Below are 13,931 nucleotides of genomic sequence, written 5' to 3'. Positions count from 1 at the left end.
CAAGATGATTAGTTTTTTTCACAAGACAATTATTGCGGAAAAAAAAAAGTAGTACCCCAATTCGACAAACTGATTTCATTATAAAGGACAACTTGTAACTGTTTTAATGGATTATTTGCATATACACCACCACTACACTTCCAAATAGTTTTGATTTTGTAGTCCTAGTATGGGTCCACTTCCAGATGGGTCCCACGGCTGAGGACAGGGTGCGGAACTGTGGCTGCCTGGCTTCCTCTGTCCAAGGGTGGCCAGGGAGGGATGGAGAGCAGACAGGGAGAGTCCGCTGCTGCCCTGGCCACCAACCGTGTCTCCGAGTCTCAGCGGCAGCAGAGAGGGGGAATGTGTTACAGCTCTTTGAAAAGTGTTACAGCTCTTTGAAGTGACCCATGAGCTGGCCGGCGAAGAGGGGAGGGACCGTGACAGAAGCTCTCAGACACCGGGAAGAATCTCGCACATCTTTACTTCTGAGTTTGGCCTATATATACAGTTTGGGGTTGGGTTAAGGTCTGGCAGCAGGTAACCCCTATTGGGTTGGTCTGAGAGCTTGGGAATACCTCATCTGCATGATGGTGCTACTTCTACGTGATCAATGACCATGGACCTCTCTGTTGGAGGGATTGTGGAGAGCTGAAGCTGAGAGAGCCAGATGCCTAGGAAAAGCTCAAATTGCCTTCCATCCCAGTGGTTTTTCAGACCAGGGGGGAGGGTTCTAGAGCTCTTCTACCAGGTATCCAGACTTTTCTCATAGCTCACTGCCCCACACCCCAGGTCTTCTGGCATGACTTTCTTCTATAGCAGAAGAGGTCAGATATTGTTGCTCACTAAACAAGGGCTCTGATGGTTGCTAATACACAGAAAAATGATGATAGTCGTTAATCTCATTGGTGTTTGAGTGAGAGCTACCTAGGAGATTAGTAAAGCACACTTATGGGTGCATCTATGAAGATGCTTCCAGAGATGACAGAGGCCAAAAGACTTGATCTGAGTTTAAGTGGTGCCATCAAGATGATGGGGGAGGGGCAAGTGGAATAAAAAGTGGGAAAAAAGGAGGAAACTACAGCAAGTGTTAAAGTTCTATAAAGTTCTATTGTTTTCCAGAGAACTCTGGCCAATTCAATGATATATTTTTTCCCACCTTGGGGATGAAAAAGAACAGAATTTATAGTCAGTGCTTTGGAAATGTTGGCCATTCATCTGTATACAGTGTTACTCAATGACTAAGAATTTAAGAGAGATTTTGTACTGGACATCCATCCAGATCATGCCTGGCACTCAGTAAGCAGTTACAGAATGATTAAACAGTGACACAATGAGTTTGAAGTTTGAGTTCTTCATCTGTCAAGTGAAGTGATCAAGCTAGGTACTCTAAAGTCTTGTTGTCACTTGTGACTGAGAAATAGAGAGCACAAACTCTGGAAGGTTTCAGCAGGCTTAGATTTTTCAAAACCCAATTTAATAAGGGTCCTTAAACTCTTTAACTTCCCTTCTAGCCAACCACCAGAATTAGTAGAAAGGAAAGGTTAATAGGAAAGAGGGGTTGCAGACCTTTGAAAAATAATTCTCTGGGACGATTCCAATCTTCATTGACAGGATATCAGCAGTAGTTCCGATATACTTGAAAACACCATTCATGAATCAGCAGTTGCAGTTCAATCTATGAGAAACCTCGAGGAAATGGGCCCAAGTCCATAGAAGCAGTAAGAAGCTGCTGGAACACTGTCAGAAGTACTTTGGTGTGTTTCTCTCTATGAAGTCACAACAAACGATGATCAACAAAGAAGGCACGGTGAACCAATGCTCAGAGTTGCCCACTGTCTGTTGTTTCCAAATATCACATACTCTCTAAAGCATCCACTCTACCAAAATATCACATGCCCCTTTTACAGGCAGCTTCCAGAAAGACACCATGTGTCTATTCTTATCAAAACATCCTCCCACATGTCTGCTTCAGCAAAACATCCTGTTATATACATCCTTTCATAAGACAGTTTCCAGAAAAACATCACATTACACAACTGAGTCTCCAAAGAAACCAGAAATTTCTACTTCAGGTTTCCTTCTGCCATTTAGCTCTTACATCACATTTGTCTGTCAATGTCTTCTTTTCATTCAAAGAATTTTCATGAGTCTCAGCCAGAGGAAGGGATAGCCTGTCTGTCAGTGGTGAGGTGACTTCAGAAGGCAAAATGAATGAAACAATGTTGTTCATCATGGGCTTTTTCTTGTCAAATTTGAAATATGAAATTATTGTTTTCATAGAGCTCTTATGATTTTTGTCTCTCTCTTCTGGGGATGGAACAAACATGCTTCTTAATCAAGTTTGGTAAGTGATCTTCCATAATCTACACTCTCAATCTTCCTCCTTGATCCATGGTCATGTTAATGAAAATTATTTACATCATGTATGGTGTGCATGGGTGTGGGGTAGAAATAGTGAGCAGGGAGAATGCCAAAACTTCTTTCAGGAGTTAATATCTAAGGTACCTTCTTGGTGATAGTTGTTAGTTTTGTAGTAAAAGCAGTTAGGTAAAGCAAAAGGAGAAGCTATACATCAGCATAAATACCAGGTAACCAGAGCTATTTTTATTATGTTCATGTTCCTATCAACCATGGTGTCTTAATCTATTTCTGTTACTGTAACAAAATACTTGAGGTTGGGTTACATATAAAGAAAAATTGTTTGGGGTTGACCATATAAATGCATTATAGAGTATGTGTTAGCATGCAGAAGACTGTATTCTTGCATTCCATCACTGGTACTGGTGGAGGGGGTACCAGTATATAGCAGGAGGTAGTTGGGAGGGGAATTATTTAGCTTGGAGTTCTGATGATTCAAGAGCATGATGTTATAACCCATTTGGTCTTAATTCTTTTGAGATTATAATGATATAATTTCTCCCTTTCTTTTCCTCTCTTCAAACACCCCTTCCTCATATTCATTGACTCTTTTTCTTTAATTGTTGTTGTTGTTGGTGGTGGTGCTGGTGGTGGTGTATGGGTATGTGTGTATAATTACAATGTTCTAAATCTATATAGTATTGCTTGTATGTATATGTTTTCATGTCTTATCACTGATATTGGATAAGCAGTTGGTGTGCTCTTTGTGCACCCATGAAGTCTCACCAACATATCTGCCGAGCCATAACTTTAATAAGAACAATATCAATAGACATGCTAACATGGAAGAAAAATCTAACATGGAGCAAATATCACTGGGCCTCAATCCTAGACAAAGAACTATAGGTAACTAAGGAATACTGAGAGTGGGAGAAATAGAATTTTGTTATAATTTTGCCAATCTTTTATTGGCACACAGAAATTCTACATATTTATACTATGCAATGTTTCAATACATACATACATTGTATGGGCTTGTTCCACAAATTGCTTTCATAGGATTAGAAGAGGTCCTATAAGAACTATATTGATCTCTTCTCAGACAGGTGTCTCCAATAATCTAATTACTTCCTACTGTGTCCTATTTCTTGACAATTTCAAGACCTTTCAACATTTCTACATTGAGTACCCAGTTTCTAGTATGTGAAATTTTGGGAAGAGAGTCTAATCATATCCTAAGAACAGCCCAGTGGGATTGGTTCAAATGCCTCTCAGTTGAGGCATACTTACCCTAAAGTTCTGAACTCCATATCTTTGAATCCCTTATCCTATAATTTAGCACATTCCTCATTGTTAACCTTAAGTTAACAGTGTCATTGGGCACCACTAATACTATCCCACATTGCGTCCAAGCTATTGATTACACTGGTTTAACCATTTTTGCAGTTACTGTTGCATTGTTTTGTTGAATACACACTTCATGAAAGTGGGGCAAATTACTCACCAGTAATTTATTAAAAAGTAGTGATGAGAATAGTGACATACAAGTTCCAATTTAAAATAATGTCACAAATACAACCAATGGTGTCCCAGTCTAATTTCTACTATGAGTCTATAAATGGAAGTTAGAGTGAATCTGTCTGTGAAGATATCTGACAAGTTTCTAAGACAGAAATGCTTAAATTGGAAATATAATGACTGATCCTGGAAAATAAGCTTTTTTGTAGACCTGTATCTATTTAAAACTCTCCAGAGCATAGTCTGTTATATAACTTTATTAAATAAGAGGATGAAGGCACTGAGATGTCTGCTATTTAAAGTCAGACTGACCACTCAGATAGCTTTATTGTGTTTGTTGAAAAATAAGCATAAAATAATGCTTCTCATTATGCAAACTATGAGTTCCAGTTCTAAAATTAGATAACAATCTAAGGAGTGAAACTTCAAAATGTCCTCCCTTTGACAAATACCACATAAATTCTGTTTTTTTTTTTTCTGGAAGCTTATAAAAGCAAATTTAAAACTAATGATCGATATCATGCTCAAAGAAAAAATATGGTTAGCTACTGGTAAAAATATTATCATGTACTGGGTTGATGTGTGTTTTTAAAAATTTATTTATTATGTATACAGTGTTCTGCCTGCATGTATGCCTGTATAGCCAGAACAGGGCACCAGATTTCATCATTGATGGCTGTGAGCCACCATGTGGTTGCTGGGAACTGAACTCAGGACCTTTGGAAGAGCAGCAAGTGCTCTTTAACCTCTGAGCCATCTCTCCAGTCCGATGTTTTGTTTTACAGTAAGGTAAAACTGCCAAAGTAGCAAGCATGAATCAACATTTAGCAAATATGCCCCATATATATGAAAAAGAAGGCTGGGTGACAGCCTTCTCTGATTATAACTGAGAAACCATGCTACCAGAGGTAATATGCTTTGTTCACTAGTAGTTATTTTAGGAGTCATGATGTAACCTGGCCAAGAATGAAGTGTACCTGGAACAATATGTGGACTAATCTTCAGCTACAGCAACTTTTCCTTATAGAGCAGATTTAGCTTGATGCCAATCCACACCCTATTCAATTCCCAGAAGAATCCACAGGAAATGAACCTCTTGACTTTGATTGATGGTTACAAGAAAAGTGAAAAACTTTGCATATAATTAAATTGAATTAAATTTTGTGCTTTTCACAGGCACATATGAAGAAATAAGTAGCAGAGTAGTCTGTATGAAACCACAGATAGCACTAAACTTTATAAAATTTATGCATTACTACAAAATATATCTATTATAAGTTTAATTTACAAATCAGAGATAAAAGTAAGAGTTTACCAATAGTAATAGAGAAATTATAACAGTAAGCTGCAAAAAGGATATGCGCATGTGGTCTCTCAAAATATATTGTACTCAACTTCTTATAATGCTTAGGGATGATGAAATGATGAGACCAGGTGAAGGAGGTGACATAAGCATCTCAAAGCAGCATCCAGATGCTATTGATTTCTGATTGTACACAACTGAATTTTAAACACTAAGGAACTTCTCTGAAATTGAAGAGAGTAAAACCTAGGATAAGAGCGACTGTTGTACATAAAAAGATAGAAGTTTGCTTTCACAAATGCAAATAGGAAAAAGAAAAATTGCCCAGGGTTTGGGAAATGAGGAAGGAACAAAGAAATTCTTCAACACATTGACAATGTCATTCCAGGTGATTTGAATGACTTAAGATGGCTTGGATTTTGCTTTTGAAAAATAATTTTACTTTCTGAGGGCTTCATACTGCTAAGGACTAGCCTCAACTTGGAGAGGGGTTCTGAGAGAAGAGGTATCTGGGAGCAGTGAAAACAAATGACTTGCAGTCAAATCGTGGGTCCAAGCTGGTGACTTATGTTCTGCTCGAGACAACTTTCCAGATTGCTCTTTTTAAGTTCTAATTTCTTTGGAGATGCCCAGACAGGTCTCTGTTTCTGCTCAAGACAGTTCTTCTTGCTATTCTAAAAAAAATTCTCATCTCTTGCAGATCATAAGTGCAGTCATTTATTTTATATATCAATATAATCATTTACTCCAGGTTCCCTTTTGATTATCCTATGAATTAGCATCCTGTGACCCCAGCCCTTTGAGACAGCATGCACAGGGCAGGAAATATGTCATTTCACCCCTACCAAGGCTATGCCAGACCCAGCATCATACATGAGCACCGCATCTTTATTACCCCCATTCTTTCTTTCCCACCCAAATCCATCTATGTCCATTCCCTCTCAAATTCATAATTTCTTCTTTATTATTGTTACATGTATGTAACACACATATGTACACATATGTGTATATACAACCTGCACAGTTCATTTAGCATTGTTTATGTATCTTGGGCTGACTCCTTGGTACTGGCTAAACTATCAGGGATCTTGTCCCTGGAAAAGACTAACTCTTCCTCTCTTCATAGCCATAGTGTTGGGGCCTTGTGCTATACTCTCTTCCATGTTGGCATGTCAGCTGATGTCATTGTACTGGTCTTGGTTGGGTAATCATGCTTTTGAGATTTCATGGGTGCACCTTCTCTGTCTGTGTAGAAGTTACAATGTCTCAAAATATGTTACAGTCCTCCGGTTCTTATAATCTTTGCATGCCCATCTTCCTGGTTGTTCCCTAAGCCTAAAGTGTAGCTATTGTATTGTAGATATATCAGTTGAGATTGGGAACCCCAAGGTCATTTTTTCTGCCTTGTTTACATGATGTATTCTCATCCAGTCAAATAATTACATTCTTAAACTGACTCAACAGTTCTTAAACTGTCACCTGGCAGGAGGAGGGGGCAGTCTGACTGCCACGTGTGCAGTATGCCTAGGAAATGATCAACCAGAAAGCTTTCTATTAAGTTTCCAGTTTTTTGGTAACATACTATAAAGCTAAGGTTCTTACAGTTCCCAAAATACTTAATATAAATTCTTTCCTCCCAGTTGTTAAGCAAAGGATATAATGTTTATTTACTTCTTTCTTTTTTTATTGGATATTTTGTTTATTTACATTTCAGATTTAAACTTCCCCATTTCACCTCCCTAGAACCCCTTTATATCTAGGAATTCTTTTTCTTTTCTTTTTCTTTTCTTTCTTTCTTTCTTTCTTTCTTTCTTTCTTCCTTTCTTTCTTTCTTTCTTTCTTTCTTTCTTTCTTTTTTTTTGTTTTTCGGTTTTTCGAGACAGGGTTTCTCTTTATAGCCTGGGCTATCCTGGAACACACTCTGTAGACCAGGCTGGCCTCGAGCTCAGAAATCTGCCTGCCTCTGCCTCCCAAGTGCTGTGATTAAAGGCGTGGGCCACCACTGCCCGGCTATATCAAGGAATTCAATATCATGAACAGCATGGCTTGGTAGTCAAAAGGATTTACTGATCATAAAGTACCTTAATGATCTCAGCAAACCATGGCAGTAACAGCATTATGTGAATGACTGCCATAGGGGAGGGAGGAATGTCTCTGTGAAACATACTAAACACTGAAGTATTTCAGGAGCACAAGAGAAGAACTGGCCAGCTGTGGAGCTGTGACTTATGCATATGAGCCTGGGTCCTGTTGAGTTGAGTGTGTATCCTGAGTGTCTGCTGCCCCAGGCGGCTGGAGCTGCGGCTTAGGGGGAGGAAGTAGGGGAATTCCACTGACTGAGTTCACTCCACCATGTGGCGCCAGGCAGACACTGGGCTATGGGAAGCCACAGAGCTCCACTTTGGGCGTGGGGCGATCCCAGTCTGAAGTCCTTCAGGGGCTCTTGGGTTGGGGACCCCCTGGCAAGAAGGCAGGCAGGGATCAGCTGGTCTTAAGCCCTTGGACTTGGTGAGGGGGAAAATATGAGCTCCGGTGGCACGGAAAATGAGAGTCTTGGTCTAGGCGACCTGCTTGGCTGGGTCATGGCTGGCTCTGCTAGCTCCACTGGGATTGGCAGCCTCTCCATGGCTGAGTGGCTGGAACATAGAGAAGTCCTCTGGTGGGAGATTATGCCGGTGGCTTGGTAGTTGAAGACCTTCTCCACAGTCCCCCATGGAGGGCCCCAAAGATGAGAGGAAGTCGGTGATCTTAGAAAGTTTATTGTCATGGCGGAAAATGGATGAAGCTGTACCCTGTGTCCTCAGGGCGGGCCTGAGGTTAAATACCTTTTACAAGTAGTAGTAGGAGGAGGGTCTGGGAAGGAATGCTTAATTGGCCCTCTGGCCTTTAAGTATCTCATGAATAAGGAGATCTCTTGAGGCTCTTCGGCTGTAGTCACGCCCTCTACCTGTGCTCTGAGACACAAACCTCTCTTTGGGAAGAGGCTATAGAGGGCTGTCCTAAGTAAAAGGAACCAGGGCCCAAGAGCAAGGCCAAACACCTACTGTCCCTTTAGAGTCTCCAGGGTTCGAGGCCTCTGCTCAACCAGGTACCCAGCTGCCTCACAGCCCACTGCCTCACAACCAGCCAACCCAATGACTCAGGAGACATGAAAAGTTGTAATCCATTAGGTTTGGGGGTGATTTGCTTTTGATTAATAAATGCTACAATGAGAACAAAGCCATTTCCAAAGTCATAAGCTTTGAATTCTGTCAGAGCTAATACCTCAATCTAACTCACCAACTTATCATCTACATGGTGTGGGGTGCAGTTTTACATTTTTCTGAGTCCCAACTTTTCTTCCACAGAAGGAAGATTATTGTGACTACCTCATGACTTTATCATGTCAATCAAGAATGTACCAGCTTATGAACACTGTGCTGCACAGGTTATTGAAGATAAGCCTAAATGACTTTCTAGCTTTGTGTGCACTTAGTTAACTTAAAATTATTCATTTGGGGGTCTGTGCCACATATGTGCATGCTTGAATAGGCCCTGTGAGTGTGTAAGTGTGTGTAGAGGTCAGGGGTCAATGTTTCATCTCTTCTTTGGTCTAATGCCACTTTATTTTGAACTCACAGCTTCAGCTAGACTAGCTGACCAGCAAGTCTTAGGAAGCTATCTGCTTCCAGTCCTCTAGCACTGCCCTTACAGATATGTGTCACTGTGCTAGGCTTTTTATGCAGCTGCCAAAAATCCAAACTCAGGTTTTTATACTCCTGGAGCATGCACTTTGCAGACCAAGCTATCTCCCTAGCCCAGAAACTATTTCTTTTAAATTAATTCTTACTTAAGCAATAGAAAGCTGACTAATACAATCTGCATTCTGGATTATAAACTCTTTCATTGAAAGTGTGTATCACTCACCTTTTACATCATATACCCTCTCAATATTTATATGTTGATTCCATGTGTGTAAATTGACCAAGGATTGAAGCATTAGAACTGTTGGTGAAAAGGAACTAAAACTAACTATATGTGAGCAAATATGGATTTGCCTTCTCTATAAGACAGGGCAGAATGGCTTCTTGCTTCCTTTCAATAAGTGACAAAATACTATAGTTAGTTAAGTAGATGTCCACTTAAATTAGTGACCAGCCCAACCAATAATATTTTTCCTTTCATCAGGGAACTATTGATTAAACAATTATTTCCCTTTGGGACTTTGGAATTATACTCTTAGCAATTAATAATATGATATTATGCCCTTCATATTTCTGTATCAAAGACAATTTATGTGATAACTAGTTCAAATTGAGATAAGCAAAAATTATTTCTCTTTCCTCTGAAAAATAAATTAACATACAAATAAATAAAAACTGGGCAATGATAGAATTGGAATTGGAATGGATGTTGTGTGCCGTGCTGTTTTGCTTTGCTACAAGATATCTGATGTTTTCAATAAACATAGAGAGCATCGTGCCAGCAGAAGCAATAGACATGGATCCACTTTGTCACTGATAGTTTTAGATGGTAAACAAATTTTAAAAATTTGTCTGCAGGGAAGGCAATAGTAACACATTGATCATTTACTTGGATAAAAAATAGCATTTTAATTAAAAGGAAAAATGAAATTAAAACACAAAACCAAAATCCATGTACAATTGATTCTATACTTTAGGCCAACATACAAACACATGTAGATTTAGTTATACATTGCCCACAAAACAGTTGGGGGATTTGGGATTGAAGAGGCTAGAAGAAATTGAAAAAAGTCATCCAAAATAAAGATTGCTTTGTGTTTTCATCTACTGAACAGTTGCTGGAATACCATAGCAATGAAGGACATAGAGAACTCCTGAATCAAGGAGATTAGAATCTGAAAATATACACAAAGATGCCGTACATATTAATAAGCTATGTCAGAAAACTTAGACCTTCTATTGCTGTAGGATCTCACTTCCTAAACAGAAGATCCACTCACAGATGCACTTCTATGCCTTCCTTCCTGTAATGTTTGATTATATTTGTATAGTATATGTTGATTTTTCCATTTTCTTGTGATTCAAATGTTTTTTTTAAATGACATAAGTCTTCACAGACTAAGCTTAAGGTCTTTTGGTTTCTTACCGGAATTACAACAAAGAGAGACCTCCAGGGTCCTCATCCTTTACTATCTTTATCCTTATTTCTGCCTATCTCTTTGAAGAGTGTATGGGGCCTATGATGTGTGTCTAATTAAAAGACTGTGGCTAAAGTGATGTGAGATCACTCCTGTGATTGTGTTTCATTATATAACATGTTGCTAGCAGATTTTTCTCCAGATTAGAATTGCACTCTCTCCTTTTGCTAGCTTTCAAAAACCAAGCTGGTGTGACTCTTATAATCACAAAGAATTGAAGGCTGCCAAACCAGCACAGAAAGGTAGAAAGAAATGTGTCTGTGGTTAAAGGCCATGTAAACCTCATGATTGCTGCTTCTGTCAAACCCTCTAAGAAGAACATTTAGGTAAGCAATGCCCATATTTCTAGCCCACAGAAATTGAAGGACAATAAATGTGTGCTGATTTGTTGGCCAGCAATAGAAAACTAGAGCTGATTTTTGTACCTCGAAGTGGATGCAGTTGTCATAGATACCTGAAAACCATGAAAAATGGCTTTGGAATTAGGTAGTAAGGTTGGGAGAATTTGAAGGATCATGCCAAAGAATACCTAAATCAGCTTGAACACATTGTTAGGAATCTGGATTCTGAAGACACTAACTCCTAACAGATCCAAAGGAAGCAAGATACAAGTCATTGGGAATTGGAAGAGCTGCACATGACAGATTTAGTACAAATTTGTCCTGACATTTATTACGAGGGCAGGATTCACAAGTGACAGGTTTCGATATAGTCATATACTTCATGACCATACTTTAGTTAACAATAGACCACCAATATGATGACATTTCTATAGGAATATAGTGACACTAAAATTTGCCTGTTGATTTATGCTATCATAGCTATCCTAATATCATAGTGCAAATGGTACTTTTGTGTTTAACATGATGCACAAACCTATTACCCAGCCAAATGTAAAATGTATGTATATGTATATTACATAATTCTTAATAATGGTAATAAGCAACTGTTTCTGGTTTGTGTATTTAGTACTTTGTTCATTATTTTAAAGGTACTCCTACTTGTAAACAGTTTAATATAAATTAGTATGCTGGATTACATTGGCAACAGGCTCATACTTCATGATTATTACAGTTTTTGACTGAAGCATTTTTTTCTCATACTTAGTTTAATCTCATGCTGTTTGATCTATTATAGCTCCTAAGTACACAAGATCCAACAGGAATGTTGCTACTAAGAGGCCATGCATAGGGAAAGACCTGAACACAAAAATAAGACGATCAAACATTACATACATAGAAAACTGCCATGCATCATTCCATCACAAGTTACCATGTTGAAGAATAAGAACAAAATGAGAGAAGGGCCTTTTCCAGATAAGGAATTTTTTCTAAGGATCTTTAGTTTTTAATTACTTAACTAATTAATTAACTTTCTGTGGCCTGCACAGGTCTAACCCAGATGGGGTCCCAGTACTGAGAAGGGAAGTAGACACAATGCTCCATCCCTAACGCAGAAGATATCTTCAATTGATAACCACTTGCCAAGAAAAAATTAGATTTTTTTCAACAGAGTCTCACTGAGTATATAAACCACAATTAAGGGCAGGCCCCATGGTCTTAATGGCACTTTTGGAGCTGTTTGTTTGTTTGTTGTCTCATAATGTTCTGTGCATTTTTTGTTGTTTTTTGTTTGTTTTTACCTTACAAGTCTTTTGCTTAAACATTACATTTCCTTATTTTGTTTTTATGGGATTTCTGTGGGTGTGACTCTATTCATCTGTGTCTGTCTGTGTTTATTATGCTTTTTCTTTGGCTCACTTGTTCTCTGTTTGTTTGTTTTGTCCTATTCTGTTTGTTGTTATTTAATTGTCTATATTTTTAAATTTTATTTAACCATTTTATTGGATATTTTATTTATTTACAATAAGGATGTCATCCCCTTTCCCCATTTCTCTTCCCTAGAACCCCCTATCCTATATCCCTTCTTCCTTTGTACTTTTATACCATTTTGATTACATGTATGTATTAAAGTCAGTTCTAGATTGAGGGTCTAGCAATACAATAGATACAAATAGTCAAGGAACAAGCAAGACAATAAACACAAATAGTCAAAGAAAAAGCAAGGCATTAAGCCCAATTACGTGAACACTCCTGTGATCACTGTTTCTAAGGGCTTACAGGATGACCAAAGTATCTGAGCTTACTTCCTTGTCCTAGCCCAAGATCTCATTTTCATGTCTGAAGCCTACTTCCTTGTTGTAGCCTAAGATTTAGATTCCTATCTGAAATTACTTCTTTGTTCTAGCTTAATGTCAGATTCCTGCCTGAAGCCTACTTCTTTGTCCTTTGCCAATGTCATATTCCTGCCAAGCAGCCCTTTCCTTGTCCTTGGCCCATGTCAGCTTCTTGCCAAGAAGCCCCAAAGGCTCTCCACCTCTCCCTCTTTTTTATTTCATTAACAAAACTCAGCCTGTCTTAGGTCGTTATGACAAGAATGCCTTCCTTACCCATCATGGAACATGCATTATTAAAAGGAATGCACTTATGTCTTAGGTTGGTAAGGCTCTGTGCAGAATCTTACTCGTCCTTGGTTTGCCAGCCTATTAGTTGAATGATGGCCTTGTTAGGCATCAGTGGAAGAGGAGGGCCTTGGTCCCTGAAAATTTGGATTCCCTAGTGTTAGGGAATTCCAGAGCAGGGAGGTGGGAATGGGTGGATGGTGGGGGCACACCCTCATAGAAGTAGGAGGAGGAGGAAGGGATAAGGGGTTAGGGGGGAGAAAGAGAGAGGGGATAACATTGAAAGATAAATAAATAAAATGTCCAATAATAAAAAAAGATAATGGGTCTGGCAATTGTAGTTGAGCAGTTGAGACTTTTTGTCAACAATTTATTATGGTGATTTTGTATAATCCTCAAGGACAAGGTATTATGGAAGAGGCCCATGGAACTCTAAAAAGATTGATGAGACATACTGTTACTGAGACAAAGAATGATGCCAACCTGTGAGCTTGCTGAGTGCCCTGACAAGGGTGAATGGGGAGCTGTATTGGACATATGTTCCTGACCCACCTTTGCTTGAGTATATCCCAGACTGGACAGGCTGCCTTGCCTCAAGTTTTTAGACCTTGTGGGATAGAGACTCAAAAAGAGAAATTATAATGTCTCTTGTATTCTTCTTAAAGGTGAACAGCTATTAGAATTCAATCCTGTACTAGTCTAGAAATCAATCCAATATTGGAAATAACAGTCTACTTTTGGAAGACTGGATCTGGACGTTGTCAGAGACATATTTGGAAGTTAGCTGTAGCTCACTATGATGTTACAATAGCAAGAGATAAAGTTGGGACAGGATCTGGATTTCAAACAAAAGTTAGTACATTTTGTAAGGCTCTTTTAATTGTCAAGCTAAAATTGGTTGTCTCTTCTACAGTATTTATTGTAAGTTGTATTGACTGTATAATTTCCAATCATGTTAGTGTGTTGAAACCTGACATGTCTGTTATGGGGGTCTATCAACCAGCTTTTGTTTTACTGCCCTGAGTATTAGAAAATCTTGATTCCCTGATAAAAGCTTGAAAGTGCTGGAAGAAGTGAGTTAGGCTTTAAGCAGAAGCAAGAAAGTAGTGTGCTTGATTATTGCTGGTATAACAGCTTTAATTTCATTA

The sequence above is a fragment of the Grammomys surdaster genome, unplaced genomic scaffold, assembly GCF_004785775.1.
Source record: "Grammomys surdaster isolate TR1022 unplaced genomic scaffold, NIH_TR_1.0 263, whole genome shotgun sequence".
In the NCBI taxonomy this organism is placed as follows: domain Eukaryota; kingdom Metazoa; phylum Chordata; class Mammalia; order Rodentia; family Muridae; genus Grammomys; species Grammomys surdaster.
This window is presented reverse-complemented; position numbering follows the sequence as displayed.